Here is a 15,000-nt window from a genome sequence, read left to right on the forward strand (position 1 = left end):
TGTGTGTGTGTGTGTGTGTGTGTGTGTGTGTGTGTGTGTGTGCGTGTGTGTTTGTGTGTGTGTGTGCGTGTGTGTGTGTGTGGCAGCTGATGATGGAAATGCATATTTGTTATGTTTGCTTGTTATTTTAAGTTGTCCTTCGTTCTAGTAAAGTGGAAAGTGTTTGTGGATTCATGGGTTAAAGAGATTACTGAGATTGATATTGGTTATTTTTCTTCATGGATAATCTTATTAGACTTGAATAAAGCTTAGATATTGGTATCTAATTTGGGGAAATTCTGTGACACATAGCTGCATATATGTTTGTATATGTATATACTATTCATATATATATATATATCAATATATTCATACATACACACACACACTCATACACACACAAACGTATATATATATATATATATATATATATATATATATATATATCATAAGGATATATGCATACGTCTACCTCCTAGAAATGAGAGCTAAAACCCTCGTTTAAACTGATGGTATTATTAATATCTATATAAATATTCAATACTGAATATTTGCTCCTGATTATATATATACATATATATATCGGTTAGGAAGGACATTATCCAAATTATGAAAACTTTCGGTCTTAACATAACTACAGATACCAACCTAGACGCATCCTTAGATTTAAATAAGAATATTTACAAACCTTATAGGATCCCAATGATAGACTTGGTTATATTAACGTAGGTTCCTGCCATCCCCCCATAGTGTTTAAAAATTTAGGTAAAAACATTCCTAGCCTCTCCTCCGATAGGAACATTTTTAATAGTGTTGCCCCAGTATATAATAATGCTCTAAAAGGTAGTGGATTTAGCGAAGAAATAACCTATACACCTGTTACCAGTCCAATAATAAAGAAAAGGAAACATAGGAATAGGAAAACTATCTGGTTCAGATTCCCTTACTCCCCCGAAGTGACCTTTAATATAAGTAAATAATTCTTATCACTTATAGATAGGCATTTTCCAACCAGTCATAATTACAGAAAGCTCTTCAATAGACATAACTTAAAATTCAGTTTTAGCTCAACTACTAATTTTAAAAATATAATCGCACACAAAACACAAAAACAACAAAACGAAACCAACTGTTCATGCAGGGATAAAAATTTGTACCCGCTAAATGGAGCTTGCATGTCCGAGACCATCATTTATGAAGCCACCGTAGACTCTACAACGACTAAGGAGGACATAGTTTCATCGAAGAAATATGTGGGTCTTACAGAGGGGAATTTTAAAGCCAGGTTCAACAATCACACCTTGAGCTTCAGGCACTGGGAAAAAAGAAAAACAAACAAATTATCTAGTTACATATGGTCCTTAAAAGAAAAAGGTGTCAATTACAACATCCATTGGAAAATCTTAGCTAGGTGAGAGCCTTACACCAATGGCAGTGGAAAGTGCGTCTTTGTGATATGGAAAGATGGCTCATCTGGAAAAGCAGCTTAGACCCCGCTACATGTCTAAATTCAAGAACTGAACTTTTGGGATCATGTCCACATATGGGTAAATATTTGTTAGGTTTTTGCCCCCCACCCCACCCCCCAAGAACACAGAACCTGATTTTTATATTGTGTCCACCCACAAGTATTTTATCTCTCTATATTTTTATATATATTTTAAATATTTTTATATATAAACTTTTTTATAAAAAAATAAAAAGATAGCATTTTTGTTTTGTCTTAATAACTGACGAGATGCCGGAGCAGATTTACGTCCCGATATCCGAAACTGGGAAATATTTATTATGGCAACGGAATAATTGTCACATATTATTTTACAGATAAATTCCTCTATTTACATAATATCGAAGTCTCATTCATTCTTTTGTTGTCATACTATTACTATTAGTATATATATATATATATGTATATATATATATATGTATATATATATATGTATATACATATATATATATATATATATATATATATATATATATGTATATACATATATATATATATATATATATATATATATATATATATATATATATATATATATATATATACTAATAGTAATAGTATGACAACAAAAGAATATACATGTGTGTGTGTGTGTATGTATGTATATGTATATATTTGTATATATATATATGTACATACATACATACATATATACATACCTACATACATACAAACATACATACATGCATACATACATACATACATACATACATAGGTACTATCAGTCGTACTGGTGATGGTAGATTTTACCACAGGCTTAGAATGTTTTCCACATGAAGGTAACTAATAAATATTTCATTACTGATGTTCAGACAGTTTTCTACATCTTATATACATATATATAAATTTGCGTGTGTGTGTGTGTGTGTGTGTGTGTGTGTGTGTGTGTGTGTGTGTGTGTGTGTGTGTGTGTGTGTGTGTGTGTGTGTGTGTGTGTGTGCATGTGTGTGTCTGAGTGTGTGTGCTGTTTGTATGTTCGGTTAGCCAGGAAGGTATGTAGTTACGTATGTATATTATAGCTTCTGTAATGATCTTAAACTTTTAATACAAAATGTGTACCGAGTTCTCTCTTTATTGGATGTAATACTACTTAGTACCCTTAAGTTATTCATCTATACACGCACATGTGTGTGTGTTTGTGTGTGTGTGTGTGTGTGCGTGTGTGTGTGTCTGTGTGTCTGTGTGTTGCTTGTGTGCGTGTGTCTCTGTGTGTGTGTGTGTGTGTGTGTGTGTGTGTGTGTTTGTGTTTGCAAGTATATGTGTTTCTATGTATTCTATGTGCAATAATATGTGTTTCTATGTATTAATATTGATCGAGTAAAATTCATTGTAAGGCTGCTGCAACTATGGACACCTTTCTTGTTCAGTTTTCAGTTTATATATTAGAATGATCCATAGTTACCTAGGTGACAGCAGCAATTTTATATTTTGCCTGAAAGCTTTCAGAGAAGAACAACGAGAAATAATTCATGAGGACACCATTTTGGATGCGTGAATACAATAAACTTCTAACGTCTTACCAAATTAACTCAATAAACGAAAAACTTACTTCGGTCTTCACCGCTGCTAAAGATGAAATTAAAATTAGTATGGTTCATATTTTGGTACAATACTAGAAACTTCGGATAGAGAGTAAGCAGGTTATATCGACTCTACTGCTCAACTGGTACTTATTTTATCGACCCCAAAAGGAAAAGTCGGCCGCAGAGAAATTTGATCTCAGAAAGTAAAGGCGGACAAAATGCCGCAAAGCATTTTGCTCGCCATGCTAATGATTCTGCCAGCCCGTCGCACAAATTATGATTTCTATCAATAAATATATTCAGTATGTTCTTGTTGCTTTTTAGCTCCAGTTTATCTCAAATCGAGTAGCTGTGTAATCAAAGGCATTCTAGTAATAACCACCCAACCTTTTAAGACATCCGAAACTCGGAGTTTTATCATGGCTACCGAATAAGTGTCACATATTTTTACAGATATATATATATATATATATATATATATATATATATATATGTACATACATATTCACACATACATATATAGGAACATCCATGTAAATACATATAACTAGTATATTTTAACTTAAGGACTACAGTCAGTTACATACAACAGAGAGAGGTTTGACATAGTTTACCATGTTTCACGTCGATTTGTTTTGTGATAGCAATTCACAGTCTTATCAGTAAATATAGAGTAAACGCTAGTTTTCTGAACTGACACATTGCTGCTTAACATAAAATAGTAAATACGGCATTCGTTTTATAATCACACTCCTTAATTATTAGTTTCAAGTTTTACGTTATAATCTAAAACCATTAGGCCAAAAAAGAGCAACAGACTTTCTGGAATACTTTATGTTATATACAGTATTATAGTAGATTTATATGAGGCTTCCAAAACAATAACTGAAATACATTTGATATGCAATAATCCCTTGCCATATCGTAGTTCACCTATCATGCACTCAGTACATCGCGGTTCACCTATCGCGCACTCTGTACATCGGGGATTTTTCTGACTTATATATGTAAATTCATATGTAAATTTATGTCGCAAACTCCTCAGTGTATCCAGGTCTCTGCGGCTGATAGGTATTTATATTTTTTAGATTTTAATTATTTCTGTGGAAGGTTTTGGAACGTAACATTCGCGATAGTCGAGGGATTACTGTAATTCATTAGAAGAGAAAGTACTTACTAGTTCCTCCTGATACTATAGGCAAAACATTAGAGACGGACGAGTATCGACATTCGAGTAATGTTAGCATTAGAGTGGGTTTAAAGCAAAGGTAGCTGAGTATTAGAAGTCAAGGGGAGGTGCCTTTTAATGTTATCGTTGGTATTATCTCGCTACCTGATATAGAAACCAATAAAAATATTTTTGAAAATGTAAGATATATATATGTGTGTGTGTGTGTGTGTGTGTGTGTGTGTGTGTGTGTGTGTGTGTGTGTGTGTGTGTGTGTGTGTGTGTGTGTGTGTGGAGGCGCAATGGCCCAGTGCTTAGGGCAGCGAACTCGCGGTCGTAGGATCGCGGTTTCGATTCCCAGACCGGGCGTTGTGAGTGTTTATTGAGCGAAAACACCTAAGAAAGCTCCACGAGGCTCCGGCAGGGGATGAGTGGCGAACCCTGCTGTACTCTTTCACCACAACTTTCTCTCACTCTTACTTCCTGTTTCTGTTGTGCCTGTAATTCAAAGGGCCAGCCTTGTCACACTCTGTGTCACGCTGAATATCCCCGAGAACTACGTTAAGGTTACACGTGTCTGTGGACTGCTCAACCACTTGCACGTTAATTTCACGAGCAGGCTGTTCCGTTGATCGGATCAACTGGAACCCTCGACGTCGTAAGCGACGGAGTGCCAGCAAGTATATATATATATATATATATATATATATATATATATATATATATATATATATATATATATATATATATATATATATATATAATCTGTGAGAACAATAAAACCGTAGATATATATAACTACCGATTTTGATAGACAGCGGGTAGATAGATAGATAGATAGATAGATAGATAGATAGATAGATAGATAGATAGATAGATAGATAGATAGATAGATAGATACCCGTTTGATTCCAGGATCGTAACGAAAGAGGAAGAAAAACAAATAAATACAATCCCTTGAAATTTGAAATAGGAAGAATTTGGAGTATGGGAACAGTAAAGGTCGTGCTTACAATAATTGATTTGTTGAGAAACAGTAAGCCAAGATATAGATAAGTGGCTGAAGGAGGTTGAAATAGAATGCGCGGTAGAGCTCCTATAGAAAGTTTATCTCTGGGAGACAACAAGGATTATCAAGATGGTTCTAAGCACTTGAAAAACTGCTGAAAACTTGTGGATACCTAAGCTTACATGTAGTAACCCGCTATCCATATAATTACATCGACCACCAATATTCGTCTGGTACTAATTTTATCAACTCCGAAAGGATGAAAAGTAAAGTCCACCTCGGCGAAATTTGAATGCGGAACGTAGCGACGGCGAAATACCGCTAAGCATTTCGTCCAGCGCGCTAACAATTCTCGTCGCCTTACATAATAATAATGATAATAATAATAATAATAATAATAATAATAATAATAATAATAATAATTCAAATGACTGGATTGCATCTTCCAAACTTCTAAACAGAATAATGATATTTCGAACGAATAAAGGGAATTGATGGTCTTTTCCATCTAGAAAATTATAAAATATCTACTATAGCACTAGAAAAACTATCTAGCAAAGAATAATGAAGAACTAACATAAAGAAGGAGAAAACACGAAGAAGGCAAAATTAAACGTGTTCTCTGTCTTCGAGGAAGACAATAAAACAAAAAAGAAGTAATATATATTGTGAGGGAAAAGGAGAAACAAACTGAAATCATAACAGCTACAAGAAAAAGTAAAAACGAGACTAAGCTAAAAACGGAAGTTTGGTATGCCATACTAAAATGATGACGAAAAAGGATTTTTGTGTAGTCAACAAGTGGAATAATTTAACAGCGTGGAAACAGAAACAGACAAAGAAAGATCGCAGTGCTGTCTAAAAAGCGCCAGACACAAATCTAAGATTGAAGTATACTTAATTACAGCACGTGATCAAAACCTTCCCATTAGTCATTGCTAAAAGTGTGGTATACAGTAGAATACTTTGAGTAATTGCAGAATAAGTGCAAGTTGGAAAGAAAGAAATAGCCACTGTTGTCTCGGTTTTTTAAATATATATCTATAGGTAATGCATAGTTGGAGCTTTGGTATATTGGAAATTGTAACAGTATTGTGAAATATCCACAAAAAAGAAGCGTTAGGTCATACCTGAAAAGATCTTGTAGAATGACAAGGCAACCATATGATGAGATAAGCAGAAACATTCATAATCAAAACCTGTGAACTGGTACATGTGTGTAGCAGGGGTCCTCAACCACCGAGCCACGGACTAGTAGTGGGCCGCAGAGAAAGGATAAATTTTAAAATTTCATTCTTATTTTAATGGCTATCGCAGGCGCAGGTGTGGGTATGTGGAAAGAAGCTTGTTTCCCAACCACATGGTTCCGGGTTCAATCCCACTGCATGGCATCGAGAAACTGAAAGAAGCCCATCGTATATATATATATATATATATATATATATATATATATATATATGCATGCGTGTGTGTGTATTGTGTGTGCGAGTGTGTGTGTGTGTGTATGTGTGTGTGCGTGTGTGAGTGTATTTGTGTCTTTGTTCGACCCCAAACACCGCTTGACAACTGGTATTGGGATCGATTCATTCGACTAAAAGTTCGACTAGGCATGCCCAAGCATGGCCGTCGTCTAATGACTGAAACAGATAAAATAAAAGATGAAGGATATCACAGTATGCCGAGTGTTTTTGCATTATGTATAAGTACAATCTATGTTATATATGTGTATTATATGTGTACTAATTAATTTATTATACAATTTATTGTGTTTTACGCATCCAGTCTGTGAGAAAATTGTCATGTATGAAGTCGACCCTTAGTATAAAAACGGTTGGAAGTCGCTGATGTAGCTTTCACTCAATGAAATAGAAGATACCACAGAAGTCAAATAGTGTTAGCAAATGTTCTCCGAGCGTCTTTATGATGTTTTAGCGACAAGTTCTTATCAGCATATTAATGTATTATTTTAAGGTAAATAGCATCTCATTGAAGAAAACTTCTGCTTAAAATACTCTTCCGGAACATACATGCATATGTTCGTACGTACATGTATATATATATATACACATATACACTCACACATATACACATACACACATGTGGCCTGTGTGTTTTCTGTACTCGTTTATCATTTTGTCTACCCTTTGTTTGCAATGTCCTGTACCCAGATATGCATCTATATATACAGGTAGATGTAAGTATGTACATACATGTACGTATATATGCATATACTCATTTATTATTTGTATTATATATATATATATATATATATATATATATATATATATATATATAAGCGAAAATTTAAAGGAATGGAACAAGTAAAATTTAAGCTACGTATGTTTCTTAACTAGTTTAAGTTCATTATACAATATTATGTAACGAGCTCTCCTTAGCATTGCTAGTGATCAGGCTGAAATTACCTCAGTGAAGTTTACATTGCCGCAAGGAATTTAAAATGAAAATAAAAGTCAATATCAAAAACAAAAAAAAACAAGGAAGTTAGTTTAAACAACCAGTGCACGTTTTAGCACAAGGTGGAACCGAAATAATGAATAGAGTTGGTGTGACTAAGAGTCGAGAAATAGGAAGAAAAGGAGAAAGATAAGGAAAGGAAAAAAAGAAGAATTTGCTGTCATTATGGGGAATGGTGGGATATGTTTGTTGGCACTCCGTCGCTTACGACATCGAGGGTTCCAGATGATCCAACCAACAGAACAGCCTGCTCGTGAAATTAACGTGCAAGTGGCTGAGCACTCCACAGACACGAGTCTCGGGGATATTCAGCGTGACACAGTGTGACAAGGCTGTGGTGAAAGAGTAAAGCAGGGTTCGCCACCATCCCCTGCCAGATCCTCGTGGAGCTTTAGGTGTTTCCGCTCAATAAACACTCACAACGCCCGGTCTATGAATCGAAACCGCGATCCTATGACCGCGAGTCCGTTGCCCTAACCACTAGGCCATTGCACCTCCACTGGTGGCGGGGTATGTATTGAGGGAATAAAAGCCTTATCAAAAATGCTAAGGAAAGACATCGGTGGACGGCGAAGAGGAGGACGACGAAGAGATAGAGGAGGAGGAGGACAACGAAGAGATAGAGGAGGAGAGGGAGTAAATGGCAGAGTACTTATGTACTAATAAGAAATTTGTTTTATTTAATTTCATTTTAAGATAATAAATGTTTTCATTTTGAAAATTAGTATTCCTTTAAGCATTTTGTATAAGGAACAAGAAATTTGATAAGCGTTAGTTCATAATTATTGCCTGTATACCTTATTTCTTGATATTAACAACGGTAACAAAAGTATGCTTCGAAAGATACCAGTCACAGGATGTGTAACACTCGTGTGTTGTACGTGTGTGTGTGTGTGTATGTGTGTGTGTGTGTGTGTGTGTGTGTGTGTGTGTGTGTGTGTGTGCGTGTTTATATAGCTGATGTCAAGGATTTATAAACTCGAGAGAGAACGTGAAATAATTCTTTTTGAAATCTGGATCTCGATGCACATAAATGCTATAAATCATAGCATTTATGAGCTTCGAGATCCAATTTCAGTTTATGTGTGTCTATGCATGTATGTATATAATACACATTCCAGTACACAGAGACACAAAACTTCAATAGAACACACGTTGTTATCAGCAATTTGTTTCTAGTTTTTTTTTTTAGTTTTGAAGCAAGAACTGAAATTTCATTGTGTCTAATTGAAAATCATTTTTATTTAAATTTTTTCTTTAATTATTTTTTTTACTTAGCGACGCCTTGTTTATAAGTTCTAATTAAATAAGCTGATCATAGAAGAAAGATTTGATAATTCACTAATTTCGTGCTGTCATGTTACTGCTAATGTGATTCTGTATTGCAGTCAAGCAAACATTTAATTCTGTTTGGATGCCAGGATTGAGGTCAGGTGTTATCAATGAAAAGTACTTCAAACGCTTTAACAAATAGTGCAACACATCGTTAATAAAATAAAATAGATATATTCAAAGCTTTCTATAATCAGTGTAAACTTGCTTCTTGCCTAGCTCCCATTAAAAAGGGAGATAAATAAGATTCAGGTTAAGAAATTAAAATCGCTAAATTGCATACTGAGAGGGGAAGAGGGTGGTTCGCAAATTACATTAAAAGCCTAGTAAAAGGGTTTTGGTATCAATTGGTTGTTTGCTTGTATTGACAGGAAATATTCGGAAAATTCTTTTGACATTTTGTTCTAAGGAAGTTAACCCTATAAATTACTTTTCGATAGCATGCTTAATATCTTTATAGACATCTTAATGCAACCTAGCTTACGTATATTCTCTCGCTATGTCTTTCTATCTAACTATCTTATTATCTGCCTATCTGTCTGTCTCTGTGCCAGCCTTTCTAAATCTCTTTTCATACGGATAGATAGATAGATGGGTAGATAGATAGATAGATAGATAGATAGATAGATAGATGGGTAGATAGATAGATAGAGAGAGAGAGGGGGGAGATAGATAGATAGATAGATAGATAGATAGATAGATAGATAGATAGATATTTTATGTGCGTGTGTATGTGTTTGTTTGTTTGTCTTAGCTTCTCTTTTTACATATATATTTATATATACACATACATATATGCAAATATATATATATATACATATAGATAGTTAGATATAGATATATATACATACATATAAACATATATATATATATATATATATATATATATATATATATATATATATATATATATACAAATAAATATCAAAGATGTACAGTTGTCAATTCATTACGGCCGTTTCAAGCGGCTCCATTTAATTGATTAATAAAAACATTAGTTCAATTTGAAAGAAACCGAGAGAGAGAGAGGGGGGAGATAGATAGATAGATAGATAGATAGATAGATAGATATTTTATGTGCGTGTGTGTGTGTTTGTTTGTTTGTCTTAGCTTCTCTTTTTACATATATATTTATATATACACATACATATATGCAAATATATATATATATACATATAGATAGTTAGATATAGATATATATACATACATATAAACATATATATATATATATATATACAAATAAATATCAAAGATGTACAGTTGTCAATTCATTACGGCCGTTTCAAGCGGCTCCATTTAATTGATTAATAAAAACATTAGTTCAATTTGAAAGAAACCGAGAGAGAGAGAGAGAGAGGGGGGGGAGATAGATAGATAGATAGATAGATAGATAGATAGATATTTTATGTGCGTGTGTGTGTGTTTGTTTGTTTGTCTTAGCTTCTCTTTTTACATATATATTTATATATACACATACATATATGCAAATATATATATATATACATATAGATAGTTAGATATAGATATATATACATACATATAAACATATATATATATATATATATATATATATATATATATACAAATAAATATCAAAGATGTACAGTTGTCAATTCATTACGGCCGTTTCAAGCGGCTCCATTTAATTGATTAATAAAAACATTAGTTCAATTTGAAAGAAACCGAGAGAGAGAGAGAGGTGGGGAGAGAGGGAAACAGACAGAGACAGAGAGGCAATTATTGGGATAAGTAAATTAGACACATCAACCACAAAATATGTATATATGTATACATGCAAAACGAGAGAGAGAAAAAGGTGGAAACTTTCAGATGATGAATGATGAATTTATATATATAAATATATATATATACTTTTATATATATAAATAGATCCAATAAACAGAGTACAAAATGTCAAAGTAATTTAAAGGGGTGGAATAAAGGTATTATGTGTCCAAAAGCTGTTTCTAGGTGCTCGGTGATCCATAATAATGTTCCCTACCCTGATGGGGGAGGCTCGTCTCATCCTATGTTAAATGCATCAATACGGGCGCATTTTGTAATGGACTAAACTACCAACATTATTATGGATCACCGAGCCCCACGAAACAGCTGTTGAACTCATAATACCTTTATTCCACCGTTAAATTTCTCTGACTTTGTATTTTATGTACATACATACATATATACATACATACGTACATACGTACGTACATACAAATTCATCATTCATCATCTGAAAGTTTCCTTTTGCTTTCTCTCGTTTTGCATGTATACTTACATGCATATTTTGTATTTGATGTATCTAATTTACTTATCCCAATAATTGCTTCTATACCTGCTCGACTTGATCTCTTTTATAGCCTGTCTTTACCTTGTGGAACAATCCCCTGTAAAGACATCAGAATCTAAGTTTGAATCTTTTAAGCACTACTAAGTGTTTTCTATACAGAAAATATCTGGATCTCTTCTGTGAACTATATATATATATATATATATATATATGGGTATGTGTGTGTGTGTGCGTAGATTCAAAAATGCACAGAAGGACAACAGAGAACAACATGGAAAATTCACATACAAAACGTGCACACGACCTTTATTCATCAGTTATCGTCCAAAATCATAATACATTTGCATACAGGCTGTCTCTTAATAATGGTACACTTTTTATTTTTCATGTATTTGCACTTTAATAAATGCACTTCTTCCAGTCCTAGATATTAGCATTTGAAATGTGTTCCGTCATTATGTGACACTCTATGTATCTATCTTGCTATCTATCTATCTATCTATTTATCTATTTTAATGCACACTGATACATATATTGAAGCATATGTGACTGTGTGCGTATATGTGTGTGGAAGAGATGTATGTGAATGTGTGTTCGTGTGTGCGTGTAACTGAGTGTAGAGGATATATTAGTATAGAGGTTGAATGTAAATAGTTACTTTTGTGCTGCTTTCTTAATGTTGCTGTTCGTGTAAAAAGAGCAAAACATACGAAACTCTCGTGAAAGAAAATAATCACATCACTATAAAATATATGTGTTCGTGTTCGGGCGTGTTTGTGCGTGGAGGGTGGAGAAAGGAGATAGAAAAGGGAAGGAAAAAAGAAAGAAGTGAAATGATAGATAGATAGATAGATAGATAGATAGATAGATAGATAGATAGATAGATAGATAGATAGATAGATAGGTGCATCTATCTATATATATATATGTCTGTCTGTATATTTCTCAACAGCACTTAACTTCAGTGTCGCTATTTATTGCTGGTTTCCTACACTTCCTGTTACCTGCTTACATTTTTCCATGGCTTGCCTATCTCATATCTTCTTTCTTTCTGTTATTAGATTTTAAGCGTCATGAACTATAGAATAAACCACAATCATTTAAAAGATCGTTGGTTTTGCATTATGTTGCTGACGATGCATTTTGTGTTTGTCCGAGATACTAGGTGTTAAAATAGCCGGCTCGACTCAGTTGTCAATGGATATCACACGTTTGAATCTGAGCCACACTACATATGCAAAAGCAGCAGCATAAGTGTGTAATCGTTGAACTTTTGATCAGTTTGCAAGTTTAGAGATTGATGACTGCTGTCAAAAGTTCTACGAGGGTCGGCTGAAAAGTTCCAAGATATTCTCATGGAATGTAACCAAATGAGGTATATTTTTCAACATATTCCCCCTTATGGCCCACGCACTTCTTCCATCGGTATAGAAGTTATTGGATCCATTGGGGAAGGAACTTTCATCTTGTTGGTCAAAAAACGTCATCAACAGAAGATATGACGTCATCATCACTTCGGTACTGATTCCTGGCCAAGTTTTTTTTTTCATGTTTTTTTCATGTTTTATATTTTTTCATGTTATTCATTTTTATTTCCCTCTGAGGTGATATAAAAAGTGGTTAACCAAAGCACGCCCGGAGACGAAGGTTCCTCCTGCGATACCTCTTCCACGCGTCTCTCATATCACCTCTTTCGGTATAGCTATTACGGCTAGAATTTCTCTTCTCCTTTTAGAGGAGACGGCGGAACGATCTTAATAATCGATTCGGCTGACAGCTGTACTCTCCCCAGCTGTGAAAGTATCCGTTCGGTAGAAACCCACAGATCCGAGGGACTTGGACAATGTACGATCGCATGCAGAACAGTTTCGTTGCTCTGCTCGCAACGTGAGCATGTAGGCGAAACCGTGACGCCGTGCCTCGCGAGTTTATCCCGAACTGGCAAGGCACTTCGGAAGCACAGCCACGCCAGGGACCTCTGGAAGCCGTCCATAGGTCCCAAGCCGAAAGTCCTTCGATGCAGGTTGGCAAGCTGATTTTCATAGAAACCCAGAGTCTCCTCCAGGCCGTCATCACATTTGCCCTCTACCACCCCTCTATAGTACGCCGATGTGGCACTCCCTCCACCCGCATTGTTCGTTCTGGAGAGAAGCACGAGCGCCTGTCGACACTCTGCTTGCCAAGCTTCCAGGCTTGGTCTACGCCTGATGCAGCATTCCAGTTCACCAAAAGAGATTAACCTGGGAAATATCTCGTCAACGAACGGAGACCATACCCGCTCACTGTCCAGGTAGTGCCAGAGATGCCACAACCTCAACGCATGCCTGCGCATCTTTAGCCACTGCATTCCAAACGTACCCTTTAGCGGTTGTTGGCAGCAGATAGAGCGCCTTACAAGAGACCGCTTTCCCTCCCACAAGAAGTGAAAGAGCATGCGTTCCAACTCGTTTAGCGACGAATTGGGGCACTGCACGACGGTTAGGCGATAGGTAATGCCAGGTGTGATAAACACATTTGCACCTCCGCCCAGACCAGGTCAGAGTTATGGACGCTACCCTACCCGTAACCTCCCTCCAATTTTTCTCCATCTCACACAACAAAAACCTACAGACATGTGTGAGAAAATTTAGTTATAATATGAATCGAAATTTAAAGGCATCTTCCCGGCTTATTAACCTTAGCTTCCGACGTTCTATGTTACATTTCGATTGGTTTGTTATACCTCATTCCCTCACACATATGAGTGTGCGTATGTGTGTGAATTGTGTGTGTGTGTGTCTTTCTCTCTCTGTCTGTTCGCGCGCACTTTCATCTGTATATAATGTATGGTATTGCTTGTTTATTTTTTTTATCATTATATTATTCTTCATTTAAAGCAGCAAGCTGGCAGAATTGCTAGCACGCCGGGCAAAATGCTTAGCGGCAATTCGTCCGTTTTTATGTTTTTAGTTCAAATTCCACCGAGGTCGACTTTGCTTGATATCCTTCTGTAGTCGATAAAATAATTACCAGTTAAACTTAGGGGTGGGTGTAATCTACTTAGCCCCTCTCCCGAAATTGCTGGTCTTGTGCCGTAATATGAAACCATTATATTATTCTTAATTATACCATCTCTTCCTTGGAAACTCATACAACTATCGTCTTTCTTATTTTTCTCTTTTTTTCTATGACTTTTCTTATCTAATATGTATAGGGGTAAATTTGATTCTACGATTGTATTTCACTTGTAACGTGAATAATGTTGTCTTCGATAGAAGGTGCCTGAAAACAAAATGGGGTGGAGCTCTCTCTTCTCACTTCTTTCCTTTCCCCCATTCTTCGTTTTACTACAGTTACCAAACTTCAAAGGTGATCCTCTTGACCCGCCCTTACTCTCTGATTAAATTTAAAATTTGCCCTTAGATTATAAGTTCAAATTCACTATTGGTATTTCTCTGGGTTTCTGAGCAGAATATTTCATTGTAATTTGCCTCAGTCCGCCAAGTTGTAGGGGACATGTACCCATATTTTATGGGAAACTTTTCAATAGACCTGGTCATCTGTTATTCCATAGTTGTGATCAGGAAGAAGGTTTAAACCAAATTACTACTCACACAGAAGTACGTTGGATAAATAAATATGCAATTTCTTCAATTATTATCACTCTTTTCAGTGACATGTTTTAATTTGTCTCTAATTCAGATAGGTTCTATAATGTATAAAATATCCGATTAG

At 35.2% G+C, this 15,000-nt stretch overlaps 1 protein-coding gene and 1 long non-coding RNA gene across 5 annotated transcripts in view; one reads left to right on the forward strand and one right to left on the reverse strand.

Annotated features, from left to right (window-relative positions):
* Window positions 1-15,000, forward strand: part of LOC106871386 (uncharacterized) — a 528,345-nt gene that overhangs the window by 408,957 nt on the left and 104,388 nt on the right. The window lies entirely within an intron of this gene.
* LOC149134169 (uncharacterized) overlaps window positions 1-15,000 on the reverse strand; it is an 80,498-nt gene that overhangs the window by 43,740 nt on the left and 21,758 nt on the right. The window lies entirely within an intron of this gene.

Source organism: Octopus bimaculoides, chromosome 9 (genome assembly GCF_046866305.1).
Source record: "Octopus bimaculoides isolate indiv1 chromosome 9, ASM4686630v1, whole genome shotgun sequence".
NCBI classification, from domain to species: domain Eukaryota; kingdom Metazoa; phylum Mollusca; class Cephalopoda; order Octopoda; family Octopodidae; genus Octopus; species Octopus bimaculoides.